Source organism: Neophocaena asiaeorientalis, unplaced genomic scaffold (assembly GCF_003031525.2).
Source record: "Neophocaena asiaeorientalis asiaeorientalis breed wild unplaced genomic scaffold, Neophocaena_asiaeorientalis_V1.1 scaffold168, whole genome shotgun sequence".
NCBI lineage: Eukaryota > Metazoa > Chordata > Mammalia > Artiodactyla > Phocoenidae > Neophocaena > Neophocaena asiaeorientalis.
This window is the reverse complement of record NW_020175664.1, coordinates 232336-252363: the sequence shown is the minus strand read 5'-3', so window position 1 is coordinate 252363 and position 20028 is coordinate 232336. Positions and strand designations below refer to the sequence as shown.

Below are 20028 nucleotides of genomic sequence, written 5' to 3'. Positions count from 1 at the left end.
CCACTATAGGGGTCCCAGAAGGAGAAGTGATAAAAGGCTTAAAAATGTATTTGATGGGGGCTTCCCTGGTGGTGCAGTGGTTGCGAATCCACCTGCTTATGAAGGGGACATGGGTTCGAGCCCTGATCCAGGAAGATCCCACGTGCTGCGGAGCAACTAAGTCCATGCGCCACAACTACTGAGCCTGTGCTCTAGAGCCCACGAGCCACAACTACCAAAGCCTGCACTTCTACAGCCTGTGCTTCCACAAGAGAAGCCACCACAACGAGAAGCCTGTGCACCACAAGGAAGAGTAGCCCCCCACCTTGCCACAACTAGAGGAAGCCTGCATGCAGCAACGAAGACCCAGTGCAGCCAAAAAGAAAATAAAATAAATAATTTTTTAAATTTATTTTTGCGGTACGCGGGCCTCTCACTGTTGTGGCCTCTCCCGTTGCGGAGCACAGGCTCTGGACGCGCAGGCTCAGCGGCCAGGGCTCACGGGCCCAGCCGCTCCGCGGCATGTGGGATCTTCCCAGACCAGGGCACGAAACCGTGTCCCCTGCATCAGCAGGCGGACTCTCAACCACTGCGCCACCAGGGAAGCCCTAAAATAAAATAATTAAAAAAAAAAATATTTGATGAGATTATGGCTGAAAAATTCCTGACCCTGAAGAAAGAAACAGATATCCAGGTACAAGAACCACAGAGAGTCCCAAGCAAGATGAACCCAAAGAGACTCACACGAAGGCTGAGAGAATGGCTTTGGAGGTGGTATGCTCTTACAAGAGCATAAATTGCTCTTAAATTGAGAATCCCGTGAATTAGAATACAGTTACATGCCCTATAATGGGAAGGCTCACACAAGCATAGTGCCTTCTGTTTACCAAATGATTGCACAGGAAGGTCCCCGTGAGCCTCACACTTCTCGACTGAGATTAGCAGGGCAGGTGCCACGTCAAAGGAGCCATCTGAGACCCACAAAGGTTAAACAACTTGTCAGGACCCAGAAGTTCTGCCACAAAACTCAACTAGTAATCCTCATACTACACCGGAACTATCTTTATACTCCTATTCTTGTCTCATGCTGTATAAAATTAAAAGAATCTCCCCAACTGTCACTACTGGAAGTGTGTGTGTTTTATTTCAGGAACTATGACATTCACCAGTATGCCCATAAAATTCTCTTAAAAGCACTAGGAATGTCTGGACCCCACTCAGAGTTTTTGTGCAGAGACGTACGGCATTAGAGAACCGTATTAGAAGACACATTCCATCCAAAAGGTAAGACCTGTGCTTGCGCATCTTTCTCCACGGTCAGGCTCTTGAGAAGCCCTGCCTTGAACAACCAAGCTTCTGATCCCTGTTTTTAAGGACAAGATTGAAGCTCTGTTCATTCAGAAATGAAAAGAATCACAGTGGTGCTTCTAGACTGGTCTTCCTCTTTCTTCAGAAGGTCTGCTCACTTCATGCAGGACTGGTGGTGGTTCCAAAACGAAGTATCCACCAATCCATAATACAGCAAACACATTAAATACCGAATTCTCTAGTTCTACCCTTGTGCTTCTGATTCAGGAGTTCTTGGAAGTAGAGTAGATCTGTATCATGTGGGATGTAGGCACATCCACATTTACAATACTCATGAAACAGTAAGAGGTGATGAGTAGACAGTTTTAAGAATTATTGTTAGACTCATTTATCATATCCTTTATTCTCATATCAACAAACAGCTGGATTTGAATTTTGTAAAAGCCACAGCAAACCACATTCCCTTTAACTTTTTATTTTGAAATAATCACAGATGTACATGAAGGTACAAAGATAGTAGAGGCATTCACCTAGTTTCCTCCGATAGTTACATCTTACACGAATATAGTACAGTATCACTCTGTGGACACAGTAAACAAATTTGCAACCAAAATCGCTGAGACAATGTTTCTGCCCAAAAGCCATCACTGTCCTGGAGATTCCTGTAAAGGTGAAGACGAGGGAGTTGGCTACAGGCAACCTGACCATCAAATCTGTGGACCCTAACCTTCACCTAGAGAAGGAAAGTAAGATATAACGGTAAAGAAGAGAGAAATTCTCCAGGATTCTACTCATAGTCTTTGATAAGAAGACCATTTCTATTGCCAAGAAAACCTGGAGGATCTGTTAGCTCCCAATGACTGACATATTTCTTCTGGGGGATGCTGCAGGAGAACCTGAAGCAATGGTTATATTTATGATTTCAATTGAAATTCAATATTCTCCACTTACCATTAGTTCTCACTGAGAAATATTTACTTAAGTTTTACTTCCATTAAGAGCCTTCTAAGAGTTGAACATGTAACTCTGAAAAACCTTTACCATGTAAGAATCACGGCTAGGAAGCTCAGTGACATCTTCATTCTTCACAAATCTTGGAGATGGAAACTACTACTATTTTTATTCTAAAGAGGAAGAAAACTTAAGCACAGGGAGTTCAGTGATTTCAATAAATTCACACACTGGTGAGCAGCAGATACGGGGACTTCAACTTCGCGGAGACGGTAACAAAGTATAGTATTTAACCATCATGATATACTGAAGAAGAAGTTTAGCTACGTTCTTCCAATAATCTAGACCTATATTTAGTTGTTTTCGTAACTTGTCAGCATGTTTTAGATTAGTGGTATGTTATTTTGTAGTTTTGGCCGTGACAAGTTTCCATTTGAGTAAAGATTTTTCTATATGCCAATACCAATTATGCATCAAGCTTTTGAGATCTTAATAAAATGCAGATGCTCTGACTGCAACACAGAATAACAGGAACCTGGCCCACGACCAATTCGGATTTAATGACTGTAAGACTGTGTCAACATTAGTATGGTAACAGAGAGGCTCTTTACGCCATGAACAAAACAGGGTGGCACCTATCACTGGAATTGAACAATTGCATGATACCCTAAAGTGTGGTACATAAAACACTACAATACAATAAATACCCTACAATACAATAATACCCTAAAGTGTGGTACAATAAAACACTACAGTAGGGCTGCAGGATACAAGGTTAATGTATATATACCACAAATGAACAAGTGCAATTGAAAATTAAAAACAAAAACCAAAAATAAAGGAAAGAAAATTTAAAACAAATCACTTTTTACATTAGGACCGAAATTTTTAAAAAGTTCCTTTACAGGTGTAAAGTTCCTTTACAGGTGTGTTTCATCAGGGCAGCACATGAGAGGTCTGTGATGAAGATATGACATCATTAACAGATTCTGAACCTCAGATTAAAAGTCACTAAAAATGGAGCCTTATCAAGAAATCTAAGAATAAAAACATTTCATAACTTGGTAAGTGGGCCTTTTCAAACATCCTTGATCCTTTGACCCCCCCTGCCACCATCTCATGAATTTTAAATGATTTTAACTTTTAATTACTCTGCAGAGTGTAACATGATTTGACTAATCTTCAAGAAGGACTAGACTTAGTTCTCCCTACTAATAATTCCCTGATGCACGGTACATTCTGAAACCTGCTTAAACAATTCACCTCACTCATTATATTTGTAAGGGTTTTCTCCATCATGAAATCTTTGGTGGTCCTGAGGCCAGGTCATTTCTTGAAGGCCTTAATATATTCTCCTGTAAGGTTTCTTTCCAGTATAAATTCTCTCATCACTCCAAACATATGAACATTTAATAAAAGCCTTACCACACACTTTACATCTGTATCTTCACTCCATGTATATTCTGGTGTCTGGTGAGACTTGAGTACTGCTTAAAGGCTCTGCCACACTCGTGACACTTGTAAGGTTTCTCCCCACTATGAATTCTCTGATGAACTGTAAGGCTTGAATTCTGACTGAAGGCCTTGCCACATACATGACATTTATATGGTTTCTCTCCAGTATGAACTTTCTTATGTTGAGTAAGGTTTGAGCTCCCAGTGAAGGCTTTGCCACACTCATGACATTTGTAAGGTTTCTCTCCAGTATGGATTCTCTCATGGCCCCAAAGGTGTGAACGTGTGGTGAAATCCTTCCCACACTCATTACATGTATAAGGTTTCTCTCCAGTATGGATTCTCTTATGTTGAGCAAGATTTGAATGCTCAGAAAACGCTTTGCCACACTCATGACATCTGTAAGGTTTCTCTCCAGTATGAATTCGCTCATGACCCCAAAGGTGTGAACGTATCATGAAGTCCTTACCACATACGTTACATTTATATGGTTTCTCCCCAGTATGAATTCTCTGATGCCTTGTGAGGTTTGAGAGTCTGTTAAAGGTTTTGCCACACTCACTACATTTGTAAGGTCTCTGTTCAGAATGAATTCTTTGATGATTAGCTAGGACTGAGCAATGGCTAAAAGCCTTCCCACAGTCATTACATTTGTAGGGCTTTTCTCTAATATGTGTTTTCTGGTGTTGTATAGGCAATGAAGGATGTGTTAAAACCTTCCCACTTTTATTACAGATGTTGGTTTTGACACTAGAAGGACTTATTTGAAGTGGTGAAGCTGAGGAACAGTTTTTGATAGACTTCTCAATGTGATTACATTCGTAAATTTTCTCCTCGGCTTGAAAAATCTGCAGTTCAGCCAAATGTGAATGAAGGCTTAATCCAAGCCTATTTTCCAAACATTTCAAAAACTTGTTTCCTGAAGAGCCTACGTTACTTTTTAGTTCCTTATTCCTCATATATGACTTGTAATACTTGTAATATTGAGACATACTTCTTACAGAAACATTCTGCTTTAAAGGAAAATTATTCCAGGATTTATGATGTTGTTGATCTCTACTACCAGTGAGATTTTTGCAAGGGGTTGTAGTCACTCCTTTGTAACTTTTTTCTTCATATTCCCTCTGATTCGCAAACTTGTGCATATTTTGCTGGACTTCACTGAAATCAAAATCATGACTTACAAGTCTTTCAAAAGCCAATGTCTGAAATAAGTCTCCATTATTAATGTCCTGTTTTGGTGATAATTCTTTGATCACACATCTGGTAGACATATCTGTAAGATATAAGGCTTCCTTTTAACCAGATTGGAAGATAGATATTTTATGCTGAAAAATATAATATTACACCAAAGGTAAAACTCACAATTAACAGACTTATCAAGCTTTACAACCATGGTCTGCAAATGTTTAGGAACACAAATGAATAAGATTCCTCTAAAAAGAAAGGGTGATTACACGCAATTCAAATTATTTTCAGGAAAGCCTATTTTCAAATGCTCTGTTATCAAAAGTTACAATAACCTTGAAAGAAAAGGAATTTCCCCACAGGCACCCCAAAGCACACACCAACTCATGGGAGGCATATAACTGTCTAACATTTGATAAATAAAAGATATTAAAAATAATCACTGGGGTCCAGTGGTTAAGACTCCACGCTCCCAATGCAGGGGGCACAGGTTCAATCCCTGGTAGGGGAACTAAGATCCCACATGTTGCATGGCGGGAGGAAGGGGGGGAGGGAGGGAGGAAGGGAGGAAGGAAGGAAGGAAGGAAGGAAGGGAGGGAGGGAGGAAGGAAGGGAGGAAGGAAGGGAGGAAGGGAGGGAGGAAAAGTTTCTTAAGAAAATTAATATTGAAAAAACACTACTGAATACTTGTATACAACACTAAAACAACACTGTAAGAACAGCAAAACATTATTTTGAATGCTTGTTATACAACTATACCCATGAAAAACAGGCATACTGCAACGTAACGATTAGTTCACTGTGCTTATATTACATAACATATGCTAAATATTAATTATCTGTTAATCAAAATAAACAGTAACAAACATTTTAGTAATGTGAGACAAATCCAGCCATAAATCATAAATAATAAGCATTTACATTTGTTAAATACACACACACAGTGTATGTGGAATTCTAAAGAATTCACCTATAAGACTAAAAGAAAGAACGTATTTCAGAAGAAGCACACAATATGAGAACTGGAAAATATGTTAAAAATCACTGATTTTGAAATAAAAGGTCCAGGTAAATATGTAATATTACAGAAATTAATGGGGAAATGTGACAACAAAACTGACAAAGCAGGGAACGCCAAATGTACTTCTCTGTACAAAACAAGAAATGAACTCACAAAAACTGTCAGAATCAACTTTATAAGAACTCTGGAAATTAATCAAAGGATTCCAGCTACCAGGAACACTCTTAACCAAGAAAAAGGCAGCTGTTTTTATTTACCTTGACCCATCCCTGTTCCTCAGCTAGACAGTGGCCTTGAAGATGAGAGCCCACAGGCTGGTACAGGTTTCCAGAACCAGAGGTGACAGAACAGACCTTATAAAGAATTTCAACTGGTTGGGTTTTGGTTTTTTGGTTTTGTTTTTCTTGTTTTGATCTGCCTGATGGATACCTAAAGGACTGGCTCAAAGTACTTGCAAAACTATACCTAGGTGGAACTGCTAACCCGAGGGCTTGGTCAAAAACATTTAAAGGTAAATATACTAGCCACTGCCACCTAGGGCAAGGGATAACAACTTGGGCAAACAATGGACAAATCGAAAACCCTGAGAAAAAAGTGGGGAGTGAGTTGTACTGGGAATTAAGGACTTTGAAAATCTCCCACATATTCCAGGGAATCTAGATAGATTTGGGCATGCCTAGGACTGGCAATATAAGAAAAGACCTGAGAAGCTCCTAAGCCCTTATGTCCAGCTGAACATCAGATTTTCTGCAAGAAGTGAATGCTAAGGCAGAGTTAAACTCCTTGCCTGAGTGTTTAAGGAACTCTCCAACAGAAAGAGCTCATCTACAAAGAATATAAGGTGGTTTTGTTTTGGTTTTGGTTCCAGGTGTTTAAGGAAATCTGTCAAATCACTAATTGACCAATAAGTCAACAAAGACTTCAGTGGCCACACAGCAATGAAAACACATCACACAAAATTAGTTGAGAGAAATAAAGACACAACAGCAGTCACAAGAAACAACAACAAAATCCAGGGGGGTGAGCATGGGGGGAGGAGTGGATTATGATTTCCAAGGTTTCAACATACTCAAAATATCCCATTTGTTAAACAAAAGGTTACAAAGCAGGCAAAGTAACAATAAAGTACCAATATAACCCATACAGAAAAATGAATAAATAAATAGCATAAATTGTCCATAATGGAGCCTAAACTTTGGACTTAAACAACAAACACTTAAAATCAACTAATTAAGCTAAAGGGAATGATGGACACAGAATTAATGAAAGTAAGGAAAACAGTGTTTAAACAAATAGAGAATATCAATAAAATGATAGAGATTATAAAAAGAAACTAAACAGAAATTCTGGGGCTGAAAGGTAAATTTATCAAAATGAAAAATTTCCTAGAGAGGTTCAGCACCAGATTTGATTAGGCAAAAGGGAGTATCAGCAAACTTATAGGTAGATCCGTCAGAATTAGCTAGTCTAAGGAGCAGAAATAAAGAAAGACTGAATATAAATGAACAGAGCCTCGGAGACCTGTAGATACCATCAGTGGACGAACATACGAATAATGGGAGTCCCAAAGAGAATGAGAAAGAAGGCAGAAGGAATATCAGAATATGGTCAAAAATTTCTTAAATGTGAGTAAAGACATGAACCTGCAAATCTAAAAACTGAATGAACCGCATGTAGGAAAACTCAAAGAGAATCACACGATAACAAATTATAATCAATCTGTTAAAAGACAGAGGGAAAGAGAGAATCTGAAATGCAGCAAGGGAGAAGGTAGGTATTTGTCATATACAAAAGATACTCAGTAAGATTAAAAGCTGATTTCTTGCCAAAACCATGGAGTCCAGAAACAGTGGATGACGTATTTGAAGTGTTGACAGAGGAAAAAAAACTGTCAGCCAATTCTATCTCTAGAAAAACTGTCTTTTAAAAATGAGGGAGAAATTATGACTTCCAAGATAAACCAAAATTGATGGATTTTCTTACGACTAGACCTGCCCTATAATAAATAAAAGAGAGAACACTTTTTTTTTCCTTTTCCATTATGGTTAATTACAGGATATTGAATATAGTGCCCTGTGCTATACAGGAGGACCTTGTTGTTTATCCATTCTATATATAATAGTTTGCATCTGCTAATCCCAAACTCCCAATCCATCCCTCCCCTACCTCTCCTCCCCCTTGGCAACCACAAGTCTGAAAAGAGAGAACATTTCTTAATTCATTCTATGAGGCCAGCATTATTCTGATACCAAAGCCAGACAAAAACAGCTCAAGAAAAGATAGTACAGACCAACATATTTTATGAATATAGATGAAAAATCCTCAACAAAATACTAGCCAACTGAATACATAGCATATTAAGATTATATATCATAAAAAAGGCAGCCTTGTTCCAAGAATTCAAGGGTAGTTGGTTCAACATATGGAAATCTATCAATATAATAGCCCACATCAATAGTAGGAAGGGGGGGGAACCTCCATAATCATCTCATTGTATACAGAATAGATATTTGAAAAAAATCCAGAAACCGTCATGATGAAAACAGCCAGCATACAGAAAGTGAACTTCCTCAACCTGATAAAGATCATTTATGAAAAACTCACAGCTAATATCATACACAGTCAATGATGAAATAATAAAAGCTTTCCACCTAAAATAAGAAATAAGACATGATGCCCACTTTCACCACTGCTATCCAGCTATTCAGTGTTGTACTGGAAGGTCTACCCAGAGCAATTAGGCAAGAAAAAGAAATTAAAAGTATATAAATTGGAGAATAAAAAGGAAAATTATCTCCATGAGATGACACAATCCTGTATCACGAAAATTCCATAAAATACGCACACACACACAAACAAGACCTACTAGTCTTAGAAACGATGTCAGCCAAGTTGCGGGATACAGTATCTACATATGAAAATCAGCTGTTTCTATACATCAACAATGAACAATTTGAAAAAAAATTTTAAAAATAATTCCACTTACAATAATATCCAAAGAATAAACTACCTAGGAATGAATTTAAGCAAGGAGATGAAAGACATATAGACTGAAAACTACAAAACATTGCTGATATAGATAACTATTAAGGACCTACTGTATAGCACAGGGAACTCTACTCAATACTCTGTAATGGCCTATATGGGAATAGAATCTAAAAAAGAGTGGATATCTGTATATGTGTAACAGATTCACTCTGCTGTACATCTGAAACTAACACAACACTGTAAGTCAACTATACTCCAATAAAAATTAAAAAAAACATTGTTGATAGAAATTAAAGAAGACCTAAATAAATGGGAAGACACTCCATATTTATGATAATATTTACCAATATGGTCTATAGATTCTATGTAAACACTATCAAAATTCCAAGAACATTTCCTGGAAAAATGGAAAAGATGATGAAATTCATACGGAACCGCAAAGGGCCCTGAACAGTCAAGACAATATTGCAAAAGATATGATATACACAGAATAGATAAATCCACAGAGACAGAATGCAGGCTGGCAGTTGCCAGGGACTGGGGACAGAGGAAAATGCTGAGAAACTGCCTAGCAGGGAATGAATGCTAATCATACTTTTTTGAACAATAAACAATGGCATACACATGCAATGAACACTGTTGCAAGAACAACAGTTTGGCCAACGGTCTCACTGATATGTGGTTATGAACTTGCAATTTTCTCCCTAGAATAAATCCCTGTACCTGAGACAACCCCAAATCAAACAGGATGATCGTTAGTGTACTTAATCAACATTGCCACACTGCCCTTCAGAGACACTTTTGTGATGGTCCACAAAACCCAGGAGGACAACTGGAACCATTTGTGTCAGGCTCTCATGATACTTTCTATCTCAGCATCCTGGAACATGCTGACCACTCTACTCAGTTACTTCAGAGGGCACTTGCCCATGAAGCAGGATGATACTGTAACATCTAAATCAAAGCATTCTCCACTCAGAATTTTACCCAGTGAAACTCCTCGTGGGAGAGTTCACTAGAGCTTCTCCAGCACCTAAAGGGTGGGTTATCACAGCAGAAAACAGAGAATAACATTTCAGACACCAAGTAGGTGTATTTCAGAAGCAAGTTTCAGAGGCAAAATCACACACACTCAAAAAAACATGGAAATCAGGTACAGCCCAAGTTTTTCCACATTTGCATACTAAGTAGGCACTGCAAGAGAGAGAAAAATAAAAGATACGAGAGTAAAGCAAGGGATTCAGATTTTGTGGGATGTTGAAATGGGCCCTGGGGTCTGCCTACAACCCCCAAAATGTGCCTGAGATATGCCCCCCCCCGAAGGACTGGGGATCAAAGAAAGGTTCTCTCTGCCCACTGTCTTTACAATACTGCTGAGGAACAATCTCAAAAGATTCATGCTAGTCCCATGATACATGCTCCTAAAGGCAAAAGCAGAAACGAAGAAACGTCTGAGGCACCTGAAGGGGCACAGAGGGCTTGAGACAGGCCCCTGTACTCGCCTGGGGCCCCAGATGCAGTGGATGAGCAGCCCGTGTCCCCCATCCCCAAAAGAAGATCTCTCACGTATGTGAAATGGGGATGGAAGCTAGAGAAGGAGAGGAGCCGGGACAAGGGAGACCTCAGCTTGATGTGTGTGGACTGAGAACTAAGTCTAGAATGAGAGGCTGGTCCCCCAAAGTCCAAATACAGAAACAGTCACAGACGGCAGGTAACGGAAAGTTGTGAGTCAGGATAAAGACTTTGCCTTTGTCTTTGCAATGAGATGGAATACCACTGGGACGGGAGGAAACTTTTAAGACACATGAATAAGAGGAGGGGAAGTACAATTTCCTTCGAGAGCTCACAGCAATAAACTTCTGTCTTCCCAAAGACCTCTCACATTTAGGAAGAATTTCCTAAAAAACATTTGATGAAGTAGCCGCCTCTTTGCCGTCTGAGTTCTTCCGTATGTTCGTATCGTTGATACATTCCCGCCCACCTGATTTTTTTTTTTCTCTCTCTATTTTCACCTCACTCTTCAGAGGCCAGGGCTCTCTCCCCTGCTCCAAGATGAAAATAATATTCACCTCAGAAAGACAGACTCCTGCTTACATGAAAAAAGGTGAATGATGTGCTGTGCCTTTTCCGTAATATAATTCCAGCCCTTTGCCCAGCTGAAAAGGACAATACAGATGGGATAGAATAGTATTTCACAAATTTGTTCAATGACGGTCTTCTTCCAAATGCTTAAAGGATATTTTAAATATACAGATATGTAGCTTTCTTCCAAGAACTACTAAACCAATAGTACAGAAGTAAAAGCGGGCAGATAGCTTAAAATTTCGCCATAAGATTTTGTGCTTACTCAACTTCCAGAACCACCACCACCTAGCATGTCGTGGACAGATCAGCTGAAGAAAGAGGAGGTTTAAATTCCAGACACTCATTATAAAGCCCCTCATTTCTGAATCAACGTGGCTTCAACCGTAAGTGAACAAGGCAGGGGTTCCCAAGAGACTCAAGATAAATGCAAAGACACCCGAGGGCAGATCCCAATTTCTGGAGGGAAACTATCCTCACCCAGGGAGACCAGGTTCCTGTAGTTCTCCAACATCACGTCCCTGTACAAGGCCCTCTGAGCAGGGTCCAGGCATTCCCACTCCTCCTGAGAGAATTCTATGGCCACATCCCTGAATGTCAACAGTGCCTGAAATGAAAACACATTTCACCAAGAGGCCATCAGGACAGTACTTATCTTCACAGAAAATGGGAAGTGGAGAGAGGTGCCAGCATCAATTAGATAGAAGTGAGTGTCCTGATAGTGCCACAAAGAGAATCTTGAACAATATATCCCTAATTTTGCTTTATTACACTTTTCTATCAGAGGATATCAAATCTACTAAATTACTGAGGAATTTAAAATTGCATGCAAAATATATATATATATATATACACAAATGAAAAAAATTCAACAAAGGGTCGTCTATACACAGGTTCCAGACATTATACTCCAAATGATAACTAACTTCCAGATGAGGTACAGTAATGTCTTTAGGGATGACAAAGTCCACAGTAGCTTTAAAGAAAGGTGAGAACTGAAAAAATGGGATAATGATAATTACAGTAACAACCAAAAGTTACCATACAGTAAGCGTTACTCCAAATGTTTTATAAGTATTAACTCATATAACAACATAGCATCCGATTTATTCCCACCTTACAGAGGACCCAACTCTGTTATTCAACAGCTAATAAATGGCAGCCATCACCTGAACCAGGTGGTCCAGCTTTAGAACAGAACCTACAGCATCATACATTTAAGTATCAGATATGACATTAAAAGTACGATGACACAGTTGTTTCCTAACTGAGAAAACCTGAAACAAGTTCAAGGCTGAAAACACGGAACTGGCTGAAAGGTCAATACATATACACGTACACACACATGCGTACATACAATGAGCACTGTCCTTACTGCTCTTAACTCATTAACATGGCACGGTAGGAGAAAACTTAAGGACGTGGAAAGCATGTAAGACACACTTTCAAAGTTAAAATAAATATAAGACTTATTTATGAAACGATGGTGTTGTTTATACACACCATGGGTTCCTGCTCACATACACAAGTGGGTGCGCTATAAACATACACACCAAAGTTAACTGAGATAAAAGCGGTAGTGTCTAAAATGACATTTTAAAAATACACCTTCATTTTCTTTTATTTTTTACTTGTGTATTTCAGCATTTTTGGTACAATGAACATGTCTAAATTGTACTAAATTTAATTAAGATTGTCAACATTATTCTATAGTAGCCTGGTTATTAAAAAACACTGCAAAAATTGAGAAAAAATACATCAGAAAACTTAACTTTGATCTCCATAAATACATAGAGTGTGTAAAAATACAGAAGAGAATCTGTGTGGCGATGAGAGAAGATTGAAGGAAGGCCAAGGGGCGAGTCCAAGCAAACCTGTCAGGCAGGATACTTGAGAGTGAGAGATTATCAAGTCCAAATGGCATTTCAGGACAGAGAGGACTGAACAGTAAACTAAGAATATGATTTTACCTGAGAAAGAGTCATTCCTGACTCCTTGTCCTTTCCTCTTCTTCCTCTTCAGGGCTTCTTTCTCAGGCAAGGTGAGCCCTGAGATGTCAATCCTGAGTGTCAAAAGATGCTGTTTAATGCTTGGAATCGACACACCCCCTTCCTGTACCACAACCACACACAGGGAGGACCTCAGCATGTGGAACAGACGGTCCTCTGCTGTAAGGTTTTTGACCCCTTTCTTCAGAACTCACTCCCCTCCTGGTTAAGCCACACACAAGCTGCAGCAGTGGGGACCTAGGAAGGACTGACCCTCCCCTTCAGGTCAGAGACCCAGTCCTGACCGAAGGCCATGCAGAGGACAGCACCCCCTCCACCCCTCTAGTTTAAGGGCTGGTCTCAGTCCTCAGAAACAGATGAGCCAGAGCCCTAGTGCTCAGGGCTGGATACAGATTCGATCACCTGAGACTACTTAGTCAGCCATGACCTAGAAGAAAACTCTACGGGAACTGGGCACAAAAGAGGTATCTGAAAATGGCTCGGCAATCTAACGGAAAGTCAGGGTTGAGCTTCATTCAGAGGGGTCAACCCCAGCACACCTCCCACTCTGTGGCCCTGCTCTCTCCTCGGGCCCTGCCCCTGTATCTGGACAGTGGAAGGGGAAGGAGCAGAGAGAAACACACAGAGCAGGCATTACAGGCTAGGGCGGGGGGAGGAGTGTGGCTGTAAAGTTAAATGAGAGACTCAGAAAAGGTCCCACTGAGAATGGGGGCAGGTGTGTTATCAGAACAAAGATCTGGGGGAGGAGGTTCACCACGTGCATTTGAGGGGTCAAAGAGTTCTAGGAATCCCTGAGGCAGCGGTGACCCTGACTCAGGGAAAAGCAGAGACATCTGTGTGGCTCAATCTCAGTGAGAAGGGAGGAAACAAGCAGGAGATGATGTCACACAAGTACTGCAGGAAGCAGATCAGCAAGACCCGTGGTCTTCAGACATTCTTCTACCCCATCCCAAGTGAATTTTGGAAACTATGTATTGTCTCATCCACCTTAACATCTAATTCTTTTGTATCTCAAGTTAAAACACATATGAATAATGTAATATCCTGTATATTTGAAAAGCAGCCAAGATGGTCACACTGGCCCCAGGAGGTATGCCACAGCTCTTAACGGAAATGTGCAGGGCTGTAGGGTCCAGGAGCTAATGTCTGCACGGTGTGGCAAGAAGATGCCTGTGAGACGCGCCAGCAGGGATGTGAAGGGTACCGCTGGACAACAGGAGTCTGGAGTTCAGGGCTGAGGTCTGAGAAGGAGATGCGGAACTGGGAGATGTCAGGGTGTCTAAAGCCATAAGATAGGATGATGTGGAAAGTCACTGAGTGCGGCCAGAGAAAAGGTCCCAGATGGAGCTTGGGGCCCTGCCCCCATCAGCGACCAGGGGTTGAGGCAAAACCAGGAGAAGAAAATGAAAAGTGAACAAGGAGAAAAGAAAATTGAAACAGATGGCCAGACTTAAAATGGTAGTTTAAGTTTATCTTTAAATACTGGGATGTCCTGCAAGCCATGAGAAAAAAAAGAAAAAAGTGTTTAACGGAAGAGGGAGTGATCAACAGTTGCTGATAGGACAAGACAAAGACTGTGAATTAACCGGTTGGTTTAGAAACAGGGAGGACATTACAGCCTCTGACAAGGAAAGTGGGATGGTAGATGGGAAAGCTTGATTGCATGGGGTTCCAGCAACAGCTGGAAGCAAAAGCTGATGAACTATGTTTGACAAATGGTGCCATCATGTCCTCTTGCTTGAGGACTAATCACTGTTTATCTTGAGAACATGTACATAATGGGTTGTGTCTGCTTGGCTATAAAAAAGGGTGAGATTTCTTTCTGCCATAGCAATCTTTTTGGTGGAGTCCCTGTGATGCGGGTATATGTCCAGAAGTGCAATTGCTGGATCACACGGTAATTCTATGTTTAATTTTTTGAGGAAATTACCACTGTTTTCCACAGCTTCTATATCATTTTATCCTTGTAAACAATGCACAAAGGTTTCAATTCTCCACATTCTCTCCAACACTTGTTATTTTCAGTTTCTTTTGATAACAGCCATCCCAATGGGTGTAAAGTAGTATCTCACTGTGGTTTTGATTTGCATTTCCCTTACGATTGGTGATATTGGGCATCTCTTCATGAGCTTATTGGCCATCTGTATATTTTCTTTGGAGAAATGTCTATTCAAGTGTTTTGCCTCTTTTTCAACTTTGTTTTTCAGTGGTAGTTCTTTATGTACTCTAGATAATAATTCTTTATCAGATATATGATTTGCAGAATTTTCCTCTTATTCTGTGGGTCGCCTTTTCACTCTGTTGATAGTGTTCTTTGATGCACAAAGTTTTTTTATTTTGATGAGGCCCATTTAACTATTTTTTCCTTTGTTGCCTGTGCTCTCTGGTGTCACATTCAGGAGCCTGGATTTTGTCCCAAAGGCAATGGGAAACCAGCAGAGGGGTTAATGCCAGGTACTGAAATGGTCTAACTTCAGATTTACTTCTGATGCAGAGACAGAATTCTGAGACAGACTCTGTCTCTGAGCCCTGTATCTTTCCTAGTAGTTTTCATCATCGTTGTTGGCCTGGCACTCTTTTAAGCTTATAATTACAATGGTTACCCTCTTGCAGAAAAATGCCACATAGATATCCATACAATATTGTCAATCATTTTAGGGATCGCTGTCATTCAGCAATCCTGATCTTGTTCATCACCTCTGTGTTGTAGGTAGGTTCACTGAGGCCCAGAAGGGAAGTTACCTTGAGAACATCTGAGCTGAGTGAGAACTGCATGTCACTGAATTTTGAAAGGGTGGCCTAGAAGAGACAGTGAGCAGTTTGTCCTTATCATCTTATTCCCCTTTGAAAAATTCCAGGATCATGTTTAATACACCTGAGCAAAAGACACCTCTTTTGTGGTTTTTTTTTTTTTTTTTTGCGGTACGCGGGCCTCCCACTGTTTTTGGCCTTTCCTGTCGCGGAGTACAGGCTCCGGACGCGCAGGCTCAGCGGCCGTGGCTCATGGGCCCAGCCACACCGCGGCATGCGGGATCTTCCCGGACCGGGGCACGAACCCGTGTCCCCTGCATTGGCAGGCGGACTCTCAACCACTGCGCCACCAGGGAAGCCCCTCTTTTGTGGTTTTAATCACATTGATCCCAAGCATTTACTCCCTCTTTTGCAGAAAATCACAGTGAAACACTGAAGAAATATAAAATGATGAACACAGATTTTGGTGCTGAAACTTTTAAAGAGGGTTAGCTATGGAAATAGGATCAGTGCAAATTTCTTTACCATGAACAGATGGGCTCTGTTAGAACAAAGTTTCAAGTCGATCCAGCCCATACCTCATTATTTTCACAGAATGGACAACAGGGACTTGAGCAGAACATCTACTTTGTAGCTCACAGCTCACTAATTCAATAAATCACACAAAGGGGACAAAAGAGGCTGCTGAATATTAGACTAACTCACTAAACTAAGTTCTAACCATTAAGATGCTAGACACCCTTACCAAGTATATATTGAAACAGTCTAAAATTATTTACTAAGTACTACACAATGTTTCAACATATGACAAAGGGTAGAAAGAATGCAGTCTTTATAATCTGAACTAGACACAATATATTCAAAAGGGAAAACAATTTGGGACTTTTTTTTTTTAATCTAATGACTTCTGGGGTCAAATTTTTTTTTTTAATTGAGACTACCTAATATTTAGAATAGGATGATGACAGCTGGTTATCACATGTCACCGAAGCTTATTTCAGAAGCTGATGATTATTTACAGAGAAAGGGGAATTCGGTATACTAAAATTTACCTCAACACGCTTTTTAAAAGAATGAATTAAATGTAAGAGGGGTGCAAAAATGTATGTCCATTTAAAAGAAGAAAAAGCAACGGTTTTAATATTCCCTTAAAAAAACACCACGTAGTGACGGATTCAGTAATTTCTTGTCCTGGCTCACCTCCCTCACACCATTCCAAGCAAAGATGGCAACGCACAACTCACAGACAAGTCTCCCCTCGTTGTCAGAGTAAAGGGCTGCAAATGGAAGCTACACTGTGAGGCGAATAATTATAAAATGCACAAGCCTTATAAACAGGAGTTTTGCAACTCTCATTCTCATCTGTAAAATTAAAACAATTAAGCAAATTTTAAACTAAATATATTACAAAGCCACAAGGAAATATATCACACCTTAGCTATATCCCATCAAGTCACCAGTCACGCAAAATCAGGTTCCCCTTCTTTCACTCTACTCTGTATTTCTGTTAATCTGTTTATGGCTCCCTTTCCTTGTTTCTCTCCATCGTTCTCCTTTTCTGTGTTTCCTCTCTCACTCTCGCTGCTCTTTCTCCCCTTTTCTCTATTCCTTTCCTTACACTTGTTTTGCACAAGGCTTGAAACCTATTTCAACTTCAGTTTCTCCTTCTCCCCAGTCTGTTCCCAATCTCTAGATATGTCTGCCTTTTTCTCCCCGCATTTCTGTGTTCCCTCTGCTCTCCATTACATTCTTTCCTATTACACCACCCCTGCTCCGCCTCACTGCATCCCTAGCTGGCTAGGTTCTCTCAGCGCTGTTTCTCACTCTGCCAACCCTAAGCCCTCGTTCTGTCCCTCCACTCAGCTCCCACAACTGTTTTTCTCCTAACCACTCTGTCTGAAGTGCCTTGACCTTCGTGGCTGGAGCTCCTCCCTTTCCTCTGTGTTTCTATTTTCTTTTCTCCTCTTGCTACTTTGCCGAGTTATTCCCTTTCACTTTGTCTCTCTTCAAGTCCTTCCCAGATCCTCTATTTTTGCCTTTTCTTTATGCGCCGCCCCATTGATCTTATTCTCCCTCTCACTTTTCTATTTCTCTTCATTCTCTCTCTGTCTCTCTTTCTCCTGATCATCCTCACTCCCTTGTCCGGCCGCTTTCCTGGTCTCCCCTTCGCAATCATCACTTCCACAAAGCACCAGATCCCCGCGCGGGGGAGGTGACTTGCTCTTGGGGCACCCCGAGTTCTTCAGTCCTAAATCACATCCCTTGGGACGGGGGGAGGTTCCCAGGAAGGCGGTGGGGTCTGCTGAATCCCAGGGCCAGGGAGAAAGCCAGGCCTCTATGGGCCAAGAGGGACGAGGATGAAGGGAGACGCGCAAAGTGTTTGAATCTATCTCAAAAGTCCATCTGCCATGACGCTGAACAGCGCGGGGCGGGAGGAGTGGTCAGTGAAGGGTTTTACAGGACAACAACGCGGCAGGCGGGTCTAATGGCCCGAAGGCCCAAAATCCATGGGCGGGGAAGGCCTCGGAAATATTTTAACCGAAAATGAACGCGGACCCCCAACCCAGCAGCGAAGCGGTCAGTCTTCGGGAACTCTCACCGGGACGCCAGAACTTACCGAAGGTAAGAGGCACGGGTGCAGGAATGTTAACGTCCGTAGCAACCCCAAAACTCCAGGCGTATAGGACTGTGGACTGAGACGCTCAGGTTTAAACTCAAAAAGACGAAAACTCACAGACGCCGACGCGACCTTAGCCCCAAGCTATCCTCTTCCGGTCTGCGAGATACTGCGCGTGCGCGCTTCTTTCGGGGAATGCTGGGGGCGGGGCCTAGGCGGAGCTCCTTCGGAAAGGGGCGTGAATGGTGGCCAGGCGTAGGCGGGGATCGCGGGGGGGCGGGGCGGAGCCGCGCCAGGGCGGGGCAGGGGCGGAGCCGGGGCGGACGGAGCGCCCCTCGGCAGCTCCCTAAGGGCATGTTTTCTTTCCGAGTTTGGATCACTTTGAATTTCTTTCCTGTGCCGCGGAGCCGGGCTGCTCCTTGCCTGTTTTAAGTCGATGTTTCAAACAACTTAAGGGGAAAACTTAGAGTTGAGAGGCCACTTGTTGAAAGCTAAGATGTTTACGTTTTAAGTAGTTGAAAACGAGTTTAGTCAAAAATCGTTTTTGCAAAGGGGTGCCGGGTCCTGAGAGAGAGACGAGGCGGACTCTGCGGTCTGGGAACCCGGACCTGGATTCGGAGTCGATGTGGGGAGATAGTTGGATCCAGGAACGCCTCCTGCAATTAGAATTTAATTTAAGCCATATAATTAAGCAAGGAGTGCAGTTGTCTGTGCAAGAAATGCAAACTTGAATGTGAAATGCAAAACTCTACGGGTGGGAAATGGGCCACTTCGTACGGACGTCCATCAGAACGTCATATCCATTTACATTCCCCATTCACCCTGTGCTCAGCCCTGTGCTCAGTTCCAGAGGCTTTCATAGGTACAAGACCTGGGCAGGGGAAGGTAGAGGCATGAGGCATATGATGATTTAGGTCACCAACCACTGCTTTAAAAAAATTAAAAATCAAAAATTAATATAAACTGTATTGTTCTTTATAGTACTTGTTATTCTATTCCACACCTGAGGCGAATGATAAGTACCTCTGAGATAAATTTTTGTGACGTCATAATTCATTTGTCAGTAATTTCAAAGATAACAATCTAATTCACTTTACATTTATCCAAGAGTAACTAGGAAGAATATTTTTAATAAAAATATTGTTTTACATTTTAGCTCTTTTGTTTATTTTCTATTTCTCAATGTTCTGTCAGGTGTGAATAACAAACCCTATACGTACTCTTCAGAAGACTACTGAAGTTGTTTTCACCTCAAAAATACTATTGCAATATTTCCAGGGGTGTTTGATAGGGATGTCTATATTATTTTATATGAACCCTAAAGGAAGCAAACTAGATTTATAGAATTTCCAATGGTCTCCTTTATAATCTTTAAGGCAATTTCCATGAGTTAATATCCACCATGAAATGTGTTTCTTTCAAATCCCTAAACGTAGAAGATTTCTCTCCAGTAAGAATTTTTTAATGCGATAAAAGCATTTTGAATAAAAAGTCTTTTAACGAGGGCTTCCCTGGTGGCGCAGTGGTTGAGAGTCCGCCTGCCGATGCAGGGGACACGGGTTCGTGCCCCGGTACGGGAAGATCCCACGTGCCGCGGAGTGGCTGGGCCCGTGAGCCATGGCCGCTGAGCCTGCGCGTCCGGAGCCTGTGCTCCGCAACGGGCGAAGCCACAGCGGTGA

General features: G+C 41.3%; 1 pseudogene; it reads right to left on the bottom strand.

The window, feature by feature from the left end:
- Positions 1 to 1698: 1698 nt before the first annotated feature.
- On the bottom strand, positions 1699 to 18487 carry LOC112390540 (zinc finger protein 677-like; annotated as a pseudogene).
- Between the last annotated feature and the right edge of the window lie 1541 nt (positions 18488 to 20028).